Genomic DNA, 13,514 nt, shown 5'->3' on the forward strand with positions numbered 1-13,514 from the left:
CGTAACAATAAAAATGCAAATTGTATAGTACAAAAACAAATATAAAAGTATAAATGCACAATGAAAAATGCAAAGATGCAAAATGCAAATGCATGTATGAAAAGGTGTTTACTCAAGAGTGATCATCTTAGAACATATTTCATTGAACACAAAAGTTTCGGTACATCAAACAAAACTTTTACATATAAGGATATCTTTCACTCCTAACTTTTCCAAAGCCCAGTTAGTTTCCATTCATACTCAAAAAGCTGAGTCTTCAGTCTGCTTCATCTCCTTGTAAAATCAGCTAAATCTATCACTTAAGAACCATATTATTTTTCTGGACTGCAACTTCTTCTATGACATTCTCTTTCATCTTCTGTGTCATTTCTCGGAGTTGCTCATTTTCCCTTGTAAGAGAACCTTTTTGTCCAAGAAGTTCTTGAACAAGATCTTCATATATGTTACAGTTCTTTTTCAGCTTGGTGACCCCTGTGATCCACTCTTCTGGGGTGCTTCCTAGGTCAGTATTTTGAAAGGCTTGACTGATCTTCTGAAAATCTTCATGCATGGTTTTTATTTCTATACTCGATTTCTTGTTTTGGTCGTTCAAGTCCTTCAAATAACATGCTTGAGCTTCATAAAAACCTCCACTACTCTGAATACCCTGACTGATGCTCTTACCATAGACTGCTTTTGGTATCAATCTAGCAGGATCTTTGTGGAGTACTTTTGGTATTAATATAACCAGTTCTCTATGTACAGAACTTCCCTCAATCCTCGTGGTTTCTTCAGGATGTCTTCCCTTGGCCGCATCATATTTTGTTTGATCATAAAACTTTTTGTCCATTTACGATTTCTTTCCAATTTGATGAACAGTCTTTTAAGTCAACACCTTTTGGTTATGCCATGATCATGTAATGCAGGCACAAAACAAAAGAAATCAATATAAACAAGTTAAAACAAAACAAAATGTATGAAAAATAAAAATGAGAAAGAAAATAAATAAATTGGTAAGTACAAATTAATGAAAAGAAAATATTCTATCTATCATGGTATATAATATATCCTAACTTCATGCTTTCTAGTTCCATGCTTTGTTTAGAAAATTTAACCTAACCACATGATTTCTAGTTCGCATGCATTTATTCAGGAAAAAGAAAAGGAAATAAAATAAATTAAAAGCTAGAGCTTATTTCTCCTTTGTGTATACCTACTGACAAAATTTCGGCATGGTTTCAGATCGAGAGAGTTTCTAGGGTTTATTATATGCAAGTTTTCAGTTCTAGGAGTAAAGGTACTCGAACTGTCCTTGTTGATGCCCCCTTGGGTTGTCAACCCTCAATCCTAGTCCATTACAGACTTAAGCGGATCGAGTTCAATTCGAGGGGACACATTTCTCTATACTTGACACGGAGAATAAATTCTCACGAAGACATAGAGCATATGAACCCTGAAAGTTACTTGCTAGGTCTGACACGGAGAATAAATTCTCACGAAGACATCGCTTTCACTCCCACTTAAAAGGGACAAGCTTGATTAGAAAGCTTATGTTATGCAATGCAAGTGTTGTGTGTGAGGGGAAATGTTCAAACCTCTAACAAATAAATAATAAAAATTAATATTTGAAAATAAAGCATTAATTAAAATAACATATAAATATTATGAAAATAATAAGTATATATATATAAAAATTTTGAAAAGAAAGAATTAAAAATTAAATATATGAATTTTTAATTTTCTAATTGATAGAGACAATTAATAATTGGTTTTAAAGTTTGACCAGTCCCCAGCGGAGTCGCCAAGCTGTCGTAACCGGTTTTCGCCTGGGCACGAAATATTTAATTTGGCGGGAAAAATAATGTGAATAAAAATGATTTTTGATTTAAAAATATTTTAGGAGTCGCCATCGGCCTTTTGGGTCAGGTAGGTCGAATACCTAAAAAAAATCATTTAAAAGAGTTTTTAAGAAAACATCAATTAAAAGATAAACTGATCTGCGTTTTAACCAAAAATTCGTTCTTTTTAATAATAAAAAAGGGATTCGTGGTCGGTTACGTTTAGGGAAGGATTAACACCCCTACAACGCCCAAAATTGGTACTTTTCAATTATAAATTGTCTCTAATAATAGAATTTAAGAATTCAAAGATATATTTAAATTATAATATTTTTTATTTCAAATTTATGATTTTATGAAAATATATTAATATAAATAAGATATTTATTTATTTAGAAATATCAGAAAAGGGCTTTTAGGTGCTTTAAGACAACTCTTTTCTTTGATATAAAAAATAAATAAAACATTTATTAAAAGTTAATATATGATTTATAAAAATAGGATATTTAGTAAAAATATCAGAAAACGGACTTCTAGGTGCTTTAAGACAGTCATTTTCTTAATATTGAAAAATAAATATATATTAAAATATGATTATTAAAAGTAATATAGGATTTTAATAGATAATATATAGAATAAATAAACAAATATTATTTATTATATATATATATATTTATTTATATAAATAATGAAATAATAATTAAAGCAATAAAAAAATAGTAATAATAAAATAGTATTGCAAATAATGATTAAAATAAAAGGAATTAAAAAGATAGTATTAAAATGTAAAATATTAAAACTTAAAACTATAATTCTAAGTAATAATGTAATATGGACATTAATAATTCTAAATATATATGTAAACATATCTAATCAGTGACGAAAATATAAATAAAATTAAATTAAAATACCAAATTAAAAGACATATAAATTGGTTTTAGTGGCTAAAATGGAAGTTTATAAACTTCTGGTGACTATGCGTATGGTTTAACCATACATGAGTTTACACAAATACCCCTCCACCAAAACGACGTCGTTTGGTGGAGGGTATTTGAACCCAAACGACCGGCCCTTCGGGCTAGTCTCTCATTTTCTTCTTTCTCTCTTCTCTCTCTAACTGTGAGAGAAGTTTTAATTCTCTCGCCTCTCTCTAAAACAGAGAGAGAGACCACCGGCCGGCAGCCGTGCTCCGGGGTCGGTCACCACCGCCGGCCACCACCCATGGTGGACGGAAAATTAAAAATATGCTCAAAATGAAGCTTTGAACCTCCCCTGACCGAATCCGACCTCTTTTTCCCTTAAATAGCCCCGAAATTACCTAGATCTACAGAAATACCCACGATATTTCGGTTTCTTTGGCGGTGTGTGTGGAGATTCTGACGACGGCGGAGCTTCCTCGGTGGTAAGTCTTCTCGTCTTCTTCTCTTACGTAGTTTTCTGGGATCGTTGGTGTAGTTCTTGCTCTCGTTTCTGTTTTTCTCCCTTTTTTTCTCTTTTTTTTTCATTTTGCATGATCCGGTGGCTTTTATAGCCACCACGGAGCCATGCTCGGACTGGTCCAGAGGGGGAAGTTCGGTGAGTCACCGAGCTATGTGGTGACTCACCCCATAGCCGCGACGTGTGGGGGGCAGCTGGATCTTCTGGAGCGTTCTATTGAAGCGGTGGCAGCAGCTTCTTGAGGCGGCGGGGTGGCAGCAGTAAGGGAAGCGGTGACGTGGCCCTAGGGTGATGATACCCTAGGGTTTCCTCTGGAGGCTTTTGGACCGTTGGATCTTATCAGATCCAACGATGGATGATTGCTGGCGGCTGGAGCAGAGATCAAACCCTAATCAGTTTAGGGTTTCCATTGGGATAGCTCAGTTGGGCCAGAATTGGGCTCCGGGTATTGGGTATTGTTATAATTGGGCCTGTAATAATAATAAATTATTTATTTAATAATAATAATATAATATAATAATAATATTAAAACAAATTAATAATAATAAATCAAACAAATGAAATAAAAAAACTAGTGTCTTCACATTAGACTAAATCATTTTCAAATTATCGGGATACACTTGACCCTTAAGTGGCTTAATGCATCTGCCCCCATGCAAATATTCTTTAAATTGGTTCCTCAGGTTGATTTGTGCAACAGGAAAAGGACTTGTAGGCTTAATCCATGAATAACTAAGCCATATTTGAACTTACTTGGTTGAATCACCGTTCTCAATCCAAGCTGTTATTTTTTCCACTTTTGAGATCAACCCCTTGAACAAAACATCAACCGAGGCCAAAAAAACAACCAAGTTAACATTAACACCGACATGATTGCCATTGATATCACCGAGTGACGGGTTAAAACTGGTGTCAAACTTAGGGACGAAGAAAGAAGAAGAATTGTAAGAGTTGAAGTCATCTTCGAGCTATAGGAGTACCATGTAGCCATTGAAGAAGCTGGACGAATCAAGTCTAGACGATATGGAGAAGACGATGGATTTGTGAACTACAGTTCTTTTGCTCACTATTTTATGTGCATTCGTTTAGTTTTCGGTAATAGTTAGTTATTTAGCTGTCGAGGAGGAAGAGAAAAGAAGAAGAAGAAGAAGAAGAAGAAGAAGAAGAAGAAGAAGAAGAAGAAGAAGAAGAAGAAGAAGAAGAAGAAGAAAAGAAGAGAGTTAATGGAAGCAACTGTCACCTCGGATAAAACTAATGAGAGGTATTATCAGTGATATTACTGAAAATGAACTAAAAGCTTGATGATTGTATTGCAAGTTTTAAAAGTTAGGTGAACAAAATACAAGTGTCCTAAAAGTTTGAAACTATTTATGTACTTTACCCAATATTAAATTAAACTTTTTTGAAAAGAAAAAAGCAATTAAGCCATTTCGTAAATTAGCATTAAATGGGGACCAAAAAAGTTTCAAATTTTATTTTGACTTTTCTTAATCTACTTTATTAAATGGAAATTATTTTAACTTATTTGTTTATAAATTTAAGATTGTTTTTATTTACATTTTAAATGTTTAGATTAATTGATTTTAATTACTTCATAGATTTTTTTTTCTCGACAAACATGGAATTACTTCGGAAAAGTTGATAAACGTAGCAACTAGACGCGTATAACAGCTCCCAAGTACCACAAAATAGCCACAAACTACTCAACAAATTAAACATTAACCGATAAAAATATTATTTTCTAATTTCGATTGAGATATGATGAGATTATAATGTTATTAATTGAAGGAAAGAAAGAAAAAAAAATAATTTTTATTGAAAAAACTACCATATGACGGCGAAAAGAGCAAATAATGTCCGGTTCATTAGGATTATTTTAATGTGTCACGTCAGCTTTTATTAATGGTTAAATAACACAGTGATCGAAATAATTTCTTTTTTGTTAATGGCAGTAACTCAAATGAAAGTTTTTCAATTTCAATAACCAAAATGAAAATGACCAAAGTTTAGTGACTGTTATTTGAGTTTACCCTAGAAAAGTCTAAAAGGCAGCCACGACATTAACCCAAAATATCAGCTTACCAAATTCAACACCAAAAAACACGCACAATATGCTGCACCATCACCATCACTATTGAAACAAGGATTCAGCATCAATAACGATAGAATTTCTATTTCTTTTTTGGTACAAAGACACGAATAAAAGCTGTAGCTTCAGAAATGGGGTTGAATCAGTCAACAAGGAGGTTCCAGTGCTCAAATCATCATGTATTTATCACTGAATTTCGTAATAAATCATACAGAAAACATAAAGTACAGAAGATATGCAATGCAAGTACTTATTCGAACTTCATCGAGGATCTAGTTCCGAAATAGAAGCCTCATTGACAGAGTCTTGGATATGCAATATGCAGGTCTCGATGGAACCGGAAGAGACATGGAATAGCTACTAAGCATGAGAACCACTGAGGTCATGGTTGGTCTATAAGCAATGTTTTCTTGAACACAAAGCAACCCGAGATGGATGCATCTCATTATTTCGCTTCTCGATCCATCCCTCAGAATCGGATAAACAAATTCCAAAGCAGTCCCTTCTTTCCAGTTTCTCCATGCCTGCATATGTCCGACATTATGAACTTACATTGTTTTTTAGCAACATCTATTCCATTATCTACCGTAACCAGAGTATGGAGATCTTACATGGGTAAGCAGTGTCTCTCCTATTTGGTTGGTGAAGCTGTTGATTCTATGCCCACTAATGATTTCTAAAAGCAACACTCCAAAGGCATAAACATCAGATTTAACTGAATATTGACCATGCCATGCATACTCTGGAGCCATGTATCCACTGCATATACGAATACATTTCAATGAATAAATGTAACAAACTAGATATAAAATCTCATCATTCTTAATACTTACTAGGTCCCTACAATTTTGCTTGTATCGGCTCGAGTTTGATCAACCACAAACAATTTCGCCATTCCGAAATCTGAGATCTTAGGACTCATCTCTTCATCCAACAATATGTTGGCTGCTTTCAAGTCCCGATGGATGATCCGGTATTGAGAATCTTCATGAAGATAAACGAGTCCCTTGGCTGTTCCCTCTATAATTCTGTACCTCTTGTCCCAGTTTAGTAGTAATCGCTTCACTGGATCTGCAAAACTCGTAAAATTATAGGACTACAATGCATATTCAATAGGTGTAGTTTAGAAGGATTGAAACGGTACCGAATATAAAGTTGTCAAGGCTTGAATTGGGAAGAAATTCATAGACTAGAACCCTTTCTTTTTGTTCGAAGCTAAAACCAAGAAGCTTAACCAGATTCCTGTGTTGAAGCTTCGCCAATAGCATGACTTCGTTCTTGAATTCTCGTGTTCCTTGGCCCGAATTTACTGACAGCCTCTTTATAGCTACCTCTCGTCCATCTTCAAGCTTACCCTGATAGAATTCAGAGCAAGGAGCAGTGAGGGAAAATAACAACTATTATTTCCTAGTATTCGCTGTCACATATTCATTCCGTCTTTTTGCTTTGAGATGATGGAAATTTTCATATAGCAAGTCTTAAATTACCTTATAAACAGGACCGAATCCACCTCGTCCAAGCATGTTTGCATCGGAGAAGTTTCCACTATCAGAGGTAAATCGTGTCATATTTGTATCCAAAGGGCATTTTCGACATTTTATTGGGATTAGTATAGGTTTAGTATAATTAATATTTATTCCCAGCCCAATGATATTTATTTATGCATTAACCAATACCTAACTTTTACCATACAGCATGCAATGGGTAGAAAAATATTACCTCAATTTACAAGTCACATCGATCGACCATTTAAACTCTATTTGATCGCCCTCAAGCTTTATGTCCACGACCCATAAAGCCTCATATGCATAGAAAACAAATTTACATCAAAAACATTAATCAAAAAAACATTTGAATATGAACATAAAACACAGAAAAACTATTTACTGAGTTCGAATTTGGCAAAACTGACTTTGGATTCGAATTCAAGACGGCGAAAAAAAATAACTTTTTGAAAACGTTGACTTTTTGGTCAAAGGGTCAACGAGTTGACTCGGTTAACTTGGTCCGAGTTGACTCATCTTTCAAGATACTTGGTTGCATAGTTGAAACGAAGCCCACACACACTGAAGGCGCGTGGCAGCGCGTGCGGTTGACGACGAGATGATGGAAATTTTCATACAGCAAGTCTTAAATTACCTTATAAACAGGACCGAATCCACCTCGTCCAAGCATGTTTGCATCGGAGAAGTTTTCTGTTGCAGCTCTCACTGCATGAAAGTCGATTTGCAGCGATTCAACGTGCATCTTGTTATCTACAGGTTAACAAAGAATCATTTAAGTTACATAACATTGCAAAGGATTGATTATTAGTAAATTATCTTTTGTTATAAGACTACAACAGTAAAACAAAAATAAAATCAAAGGCTAACTTACTTTGATCATTCTGTTTCTTTTTCTTGATCCTCATGGGAAGAACAACAATTCCAAGTATGACAAGCACTACGATGAAGGTGAGGCTCGGAACAACTATAATGACTAATGTTTGGGATGAAATGTGACGCCAGACAGAATAGTGATTATCCTGCAAGCGCTCCAACAGATGATTCACAAGAGAAAATTCGCCCAAAAAAATCCAGAGAAAAAAAGTCTCTAGGGTTTAATAAAATATTATCAAATCAAACAATGGCAAAATCAGTCCACAAGCCGAACTATTATAGCTAAAAATCGTCTTTCTTCGAATTTTGCCAAAAATAGCAAAATCCCGAAAATCACTCTAAATTGAAATTCAAAATAAAATAAGCAATCTCCAAAAAATCCGGTCTAAATCGAATTTAAATTGACTTCCTAATTGACAATCGAAATATTATCATAAATAGTAAAAAAATATCTAATTCTAGTAATTCGGAGGGGAAAACGACATAATAGTCCCTGGCCAATAGTGGTATTGAAGAATCCACCGTTTGCAGAGGCATTAGATGGGAGTGAAGCGAGAAGAAGGTCCCGGTTATTGCCATACGTGCTGTTTGTGGTAAAATTACCAGTGTCATAGCATCTTGGGGCGGCGGCAACAAGGCCGATGCGATAACCAGATAGGAGAGAATTGAAGAAAGAGCTTTAAGTTTAACCCACATTTTGAAACTGCAAGCAAAACTGAAAGGAAACTTAAAAGTCTTTCATTCATCGGTCTTTCCAGCGACTATGTCTTGGCAATGGGGACCAGTTTTCCACCATTCCTACTTTTGAATTTACTACGTGCCTGTCATACTCTAGGACCCATTTGCCATTTACTTGTACCCTTAGGCTAAATAGCACAGTGCCTACCCTTCTTATGGTTAAGAATTCACAATTTGATTTTTCTTTAAAAACCATATACATCATTGTAAAATATGAAAAATATTCTTTATGATTTTAAAATTGAAAAAAAAAATAATCTATATAAATATCAGATTATTTATTTATTTAAAATTAAACTATTAAAACCCAAAAATAAAGTTTCATACAAGTTTAAACTATATTAATAATAAAGTATTTAAATATATATTTTTATTAAATTGTAAATATTTAAATTTAATACGTTAAGTTACAATTAAATCATCAAATTTGTTTATGAAAGGGTATTTTTTTAATTTTACTCAATAGGGTTATTTTTATCATTTTGATTTTGAAAGAATACTTAATAATTTAACGATAATTTGTCGTATTCAAGATTTATATTAAATTGTCATGATTCTGGATCAAATAAGGTTGAACAGATCTCAACACTGCAGTACTCACTAATCATTCGGACTAACATCCTTCAAAATATTCACTTCTCAATATTGATTACACTAGTTGAACTAGCCACCATCATACCACCATTAGAACGAATCTTGAGGAGATGAACATGTATCCCAATGATATTATTTATTTATATATTGTAATCATATCCAGAGAGACCGACAAGCTTGGGCCATGTTCGAAGACCTTTAGAAGCAATTCAATGCTTAGGTTTAAAGTATTTTCCGGGTTTATCCAAAGATTCACTGATTCCAAGTTGTTTCCACTATCAGAGGTAAATCGTGTCATATTTGTATCCAAAGGGCATTTTCGACATTTTATTGGGATTAGTATAGGTTTAGTATAATTAATATTTATTCCCAGCCCAATGATATTTATTTATGCATTAACCAATACCTAACTTTTACCATACAGCATGCAATGGGTAGAAAAGTATTACCTCAATTTACAAATCACATCGATCGACCATTTAAACTCTATTTGATCTCCCTCAAGCTTTATGTCCACGACCCATAAAGCCTCATATGCATAGAAAACAAATTTAGATCAGAAACATTAATCGAAAAACATTTGAATATGAACATAAAACACAGAAAAACGATTTACTGAGTTCGAATTTGGCAAAACTGACTTTGGATTCGAATTCAAGACGGCGAAAAAAAATAAAATATAACTTTTTTGAAAAAGTTACCTTTTTGATCAAAGTCAACGGGTCAACGAGTTGACTCGGTTAACTTGGTCCGAGTTGACTCATCTTTCAAGATACTTGGTTGCATAGTTGAAACGAAGCCCACACACACTGAAGGCGCGTGGCAGCGCGTGCGGTTGACGACGAGATTGGCGGCGACAACCGACTATCCCCAAAGCATCATTTCAACACCACAAACCTGCTACAAGGCATTAATCAACCAAATCCATGAAAATTCAATTGGAAAATGCTCAAAACTTAAACCTAACGGCAGACGACAACAGTGCAACGTTAGGCGACAATCTCGGTTGGGTTTATGTTAGAATCTCCTGGGGAGTTCAGTGGCAGCGGCGGTGAGTCGAATGGACGATCGTGGCATTTGAAAAACATGATTAACAGAGGAAAGACTTGAGTTTTCCCGGTAAACTTCTCAATGCTCCTTGACGGTAAACGGTTGGGTATTTCGGTGAGTGACCGGTTGGGGTGGGTTCGGAGCTTTATGGCGCTTATGTTGGGCTAGGTGATGACTCCCATCGACGAACGGTGGCGTCGAAATGAGGAGGGCGAGCCAGCGGGTTTCTCCTTCTCCTAAACGATAAATGACGGTCGATACGAGTGATATAAGGATCGAGGTTGGATCGTCGGTCGTTGTTGAGGCTGATGACAACAGCGGTGCACTCAACCACCGACTGGAGGTGACTGGCCGGAGGGGCAGCGATAAGGTTGTTTATTGGGGAAAAAGAAATGGGTTTGGGTTTGGGTCTGGTTCACGACACGCTGGTTCAAAAAAATGGGTTAAAACCCGATATATAAAATATAAAATAAAATTTTATTATTTCTTATCAACAATAGTAGCCTAGCCCGGTTGATAGGGGCAGGTCGGCCACGCAAGAGATCAAAGGTTCAACACTTCTCAGCCACACATATTCCAATTTTTCTTTTGCTAGAAGAGATGGATAAATTCCTTATAAGCCATTGGTCTGATTAGAAATTTTATTTTCTAATTTTCAAGTTTCCCTCAAAATTCAACTTAGTCCCACCAGGAACTAATAGAAACTTTTAACCCCAATCTTTGGGGAGTGACATAACACGTTTACTTTTATTACCCTTCATCTTTGTGGGAATTTTTACATCAGTCTGCACTTTGACGGGTTCTCTTCTGGGTGAGTTCTCCATTAAACACAGAGAGTATCTTTATTCATTCTATTACACTTTAATTTTATGTATTGAGACAATTTAACTTAAGTGAGGGGGTAGAGTGTTAGGTTAAATTTTCCCTTGCTTATCTTTATTCTTTTCTTATGGTATGCCTTGATTGAACTTGTGATGATTTTCGTTGACATTCTCTACTTTTATTGAATGATTTGAAATGCCATGCTTGTTTGAGAATATTTTATTGTTTGAATTTGGATATACATGATGGCCAAAAGACTGAAACATACTCAAAACGACCCCAATGAGGAACATGTTACAATCAATTCTCGTATTTGCGTTGATCTGCCAATTCATGGTATCTCAGCACTATCAAGGTGCAATCTGACAGCTCAACATCATCTGTCTCGGATCCCCTGCATCAAAATGTCTCCCCCTTCTGTACAAGCAAGAACATTGTAAGTACCTTTAGACAACATTATAATGACTAATGTTCAGCATGCATCTTGCAGACCGGTACTTACCTTTTCTTATTTCGGAGTCCACTGACTGTGGCGGAGGACTAGCAGCTTGGGGTGGAGGACTAGAAGGTGAGGGTGGAGGAGACAAAGATGCCGTTGTAGAAGCATTGGCTGTATAGAAGGGATACAAATCCCACCGGAATAAACAGTTAGGCCTCTGAACACCACCTCCTTGCTTCCCATGGCAACAACTTACATAGGAATTTGCGGATTGCCTTAGGCAGTAGTCACAATCCTGCTCCGATAAATCTGGACTGCACTGCATTAGTGAATATATCTTCCAGAACACCGTAACGTCTGCTTCCCCAGTTGCGTACTTGAGACTAGAAGAGCCTTTGGAAGCCTTCCTCACCACACTGTTTATCAAACTCTCCCAAACAGCATTGAATTCCATTAAGTTCAATGTGAGGTTGCCGGTATTATAGAATGCCACAGCGGGTTCTAGCTCCGGGGTTCCGAAAAATGAACGATCTACATAATGCACAATACAGAAATCCCCTGTCCGTGAATAGGCCTCTTTCTGGTTGGGACAATTGGCCATGAGCTCGTGGATTGTGTCATTGACAAGGCTAAAACATTTCTCTGGAGTAGAGTCTCCGTTGCACATAGCAAGAGCGTAAACTTTGTAGGAGCCCTGGCCAATAGTGGTATTGAAGAATCCACCGTTTGCAGAGGCATTAGATGGGTGTGAAGCGAGAAGAAGGTCCCGGTTATTGCCATACGTGCTGTTTGTGGTAAAATTACCACTGTCATAGCATCTTGGGGCAGCGGCAACAAGGCCGATGCGATAACCAGATTGGAGAGAATAGAAGAAAGAGCTTTAAGTTTAACCCACATTTTGAAACTGCAAGCAAAACTGAAAGGAAACTTAAAAGTCTTTCATTCATCGGTCTTTCCAGCGACTATGTCTTGGCAATGGGGACCAGTTTTCCACCATTCCTACTTTTGAATTTACTACGTGCCTGTCATACTCTAGAACCCATTTGCCATTTACTTGTACCCTTAGGCTAACTAGCACAGTGCCTACCCTTCTTATGGTTAAGAATTCATAATTTGATTTTTCTTTAAAAACCATATACATCATTGTAAAATATGAAAAATATTCTTTATGATTTTAAAATTGAAAAAAAATAATCTATATAAATATCAGATTATTTATTTATTTATTTATTTAAAATTAAACTATTAAAACCCAAAAATAAAGTTTCATACAAGTTTAAACTATATTAATAATAAAGTATTTAAATATATATTTTTATTAAATTATAAATATTTAAATTTAATACGTTAAGTTACAATTAAATCATCAAATTTGTTTATGAAAGGGTATTTTTTTAATTTTACTCAATAGGGTTATTTTTATCATTTTGATTTTGAAAGAATGCTCAAAGTTGAAAAAATTTCAGTCTGGTTTCGAAACCCCTTGCCTGGTTTCAAAACACCCTGACTAGTTTCTAAACCCCATGTTCCAACGATCATATTTTTTCAAGAGGGTTTCGAAACCCACTCTAGTGGTTTCAAAACCATTGTGCATCAATTTTAAAATTAAGGGGATTAAAGGCTTCCAACGGCTCCAAAACATCCCCAACGATTAGAAACGACCACAAACTCATTCTATCATATAAAACAACCAAATGACACTTGAAGTAGGTCATTATATCTATCCAAGCTTAAAGATCAAGAGAAAAGAGTTTTTAATTCTTATTTTTCAATTTTCTCTTGGATATAGTGTATTGAGCCTTATTGAATATCTTTGTATTCATTCTTAGTGAACTTAAATCCTTGTAAACACCTACCTAGAGAGATTTTCTTGTTTACACAAGTTATCCTTTGTTGAAAAGGGGAGTGGTTCTAGTTTAGCCTTGAAAACTAGATAATTGTAAAGGTTACTCTTGAGCCTAGAAAAAGAAAGAACAATTTAGTGAATTTGTTAGAAGATCCTTACTGTGGAGCTAAGGTAGTGGATGTAGACTTGATTGAGAAGTCAAACCACTTTATATCATTGTACAAATTTTTCTATCTTTTGTTTCTTCCACACTAAAGATTTTTAAAGGCAAATTCACCCCCTCTTGGCAGTTTTCAATTGATCG

At 35.2% G+C, this 13,514-nt stretch overlaps 1 pseudogene; it reads right to left on the reverse strand.

Annotated features, from left to right (window-relative positions):
* Positions 1-5,537: 5,537 nt before the first annotated feature.
* LOC120204255 lies at positions 5,538-12,261 on the reverse strand (annotated as a pseudogene).
* Between the last annotated feature and the right edge of the window lie 1,253 nt (positions 12,262-13,514).

This window comes from Hibiscus syriacus, unplaced genomic scaffold (assembly GCF_006381635.1).
Source record: "Hibiscus syriacus cultivar Baekdansim isolate YM2019G1 unplaced genomic scaffold, ASM638163v2 tig00010533_pilon, whole genome shotgun sequence".
NCBI classification, from domain to species: Eukaryota; Viridiplantae; Streptophyta; class Magnoliopsida; order Malvales; family Malvaceae; genus Hibiscus; species Hibiscus syriacus.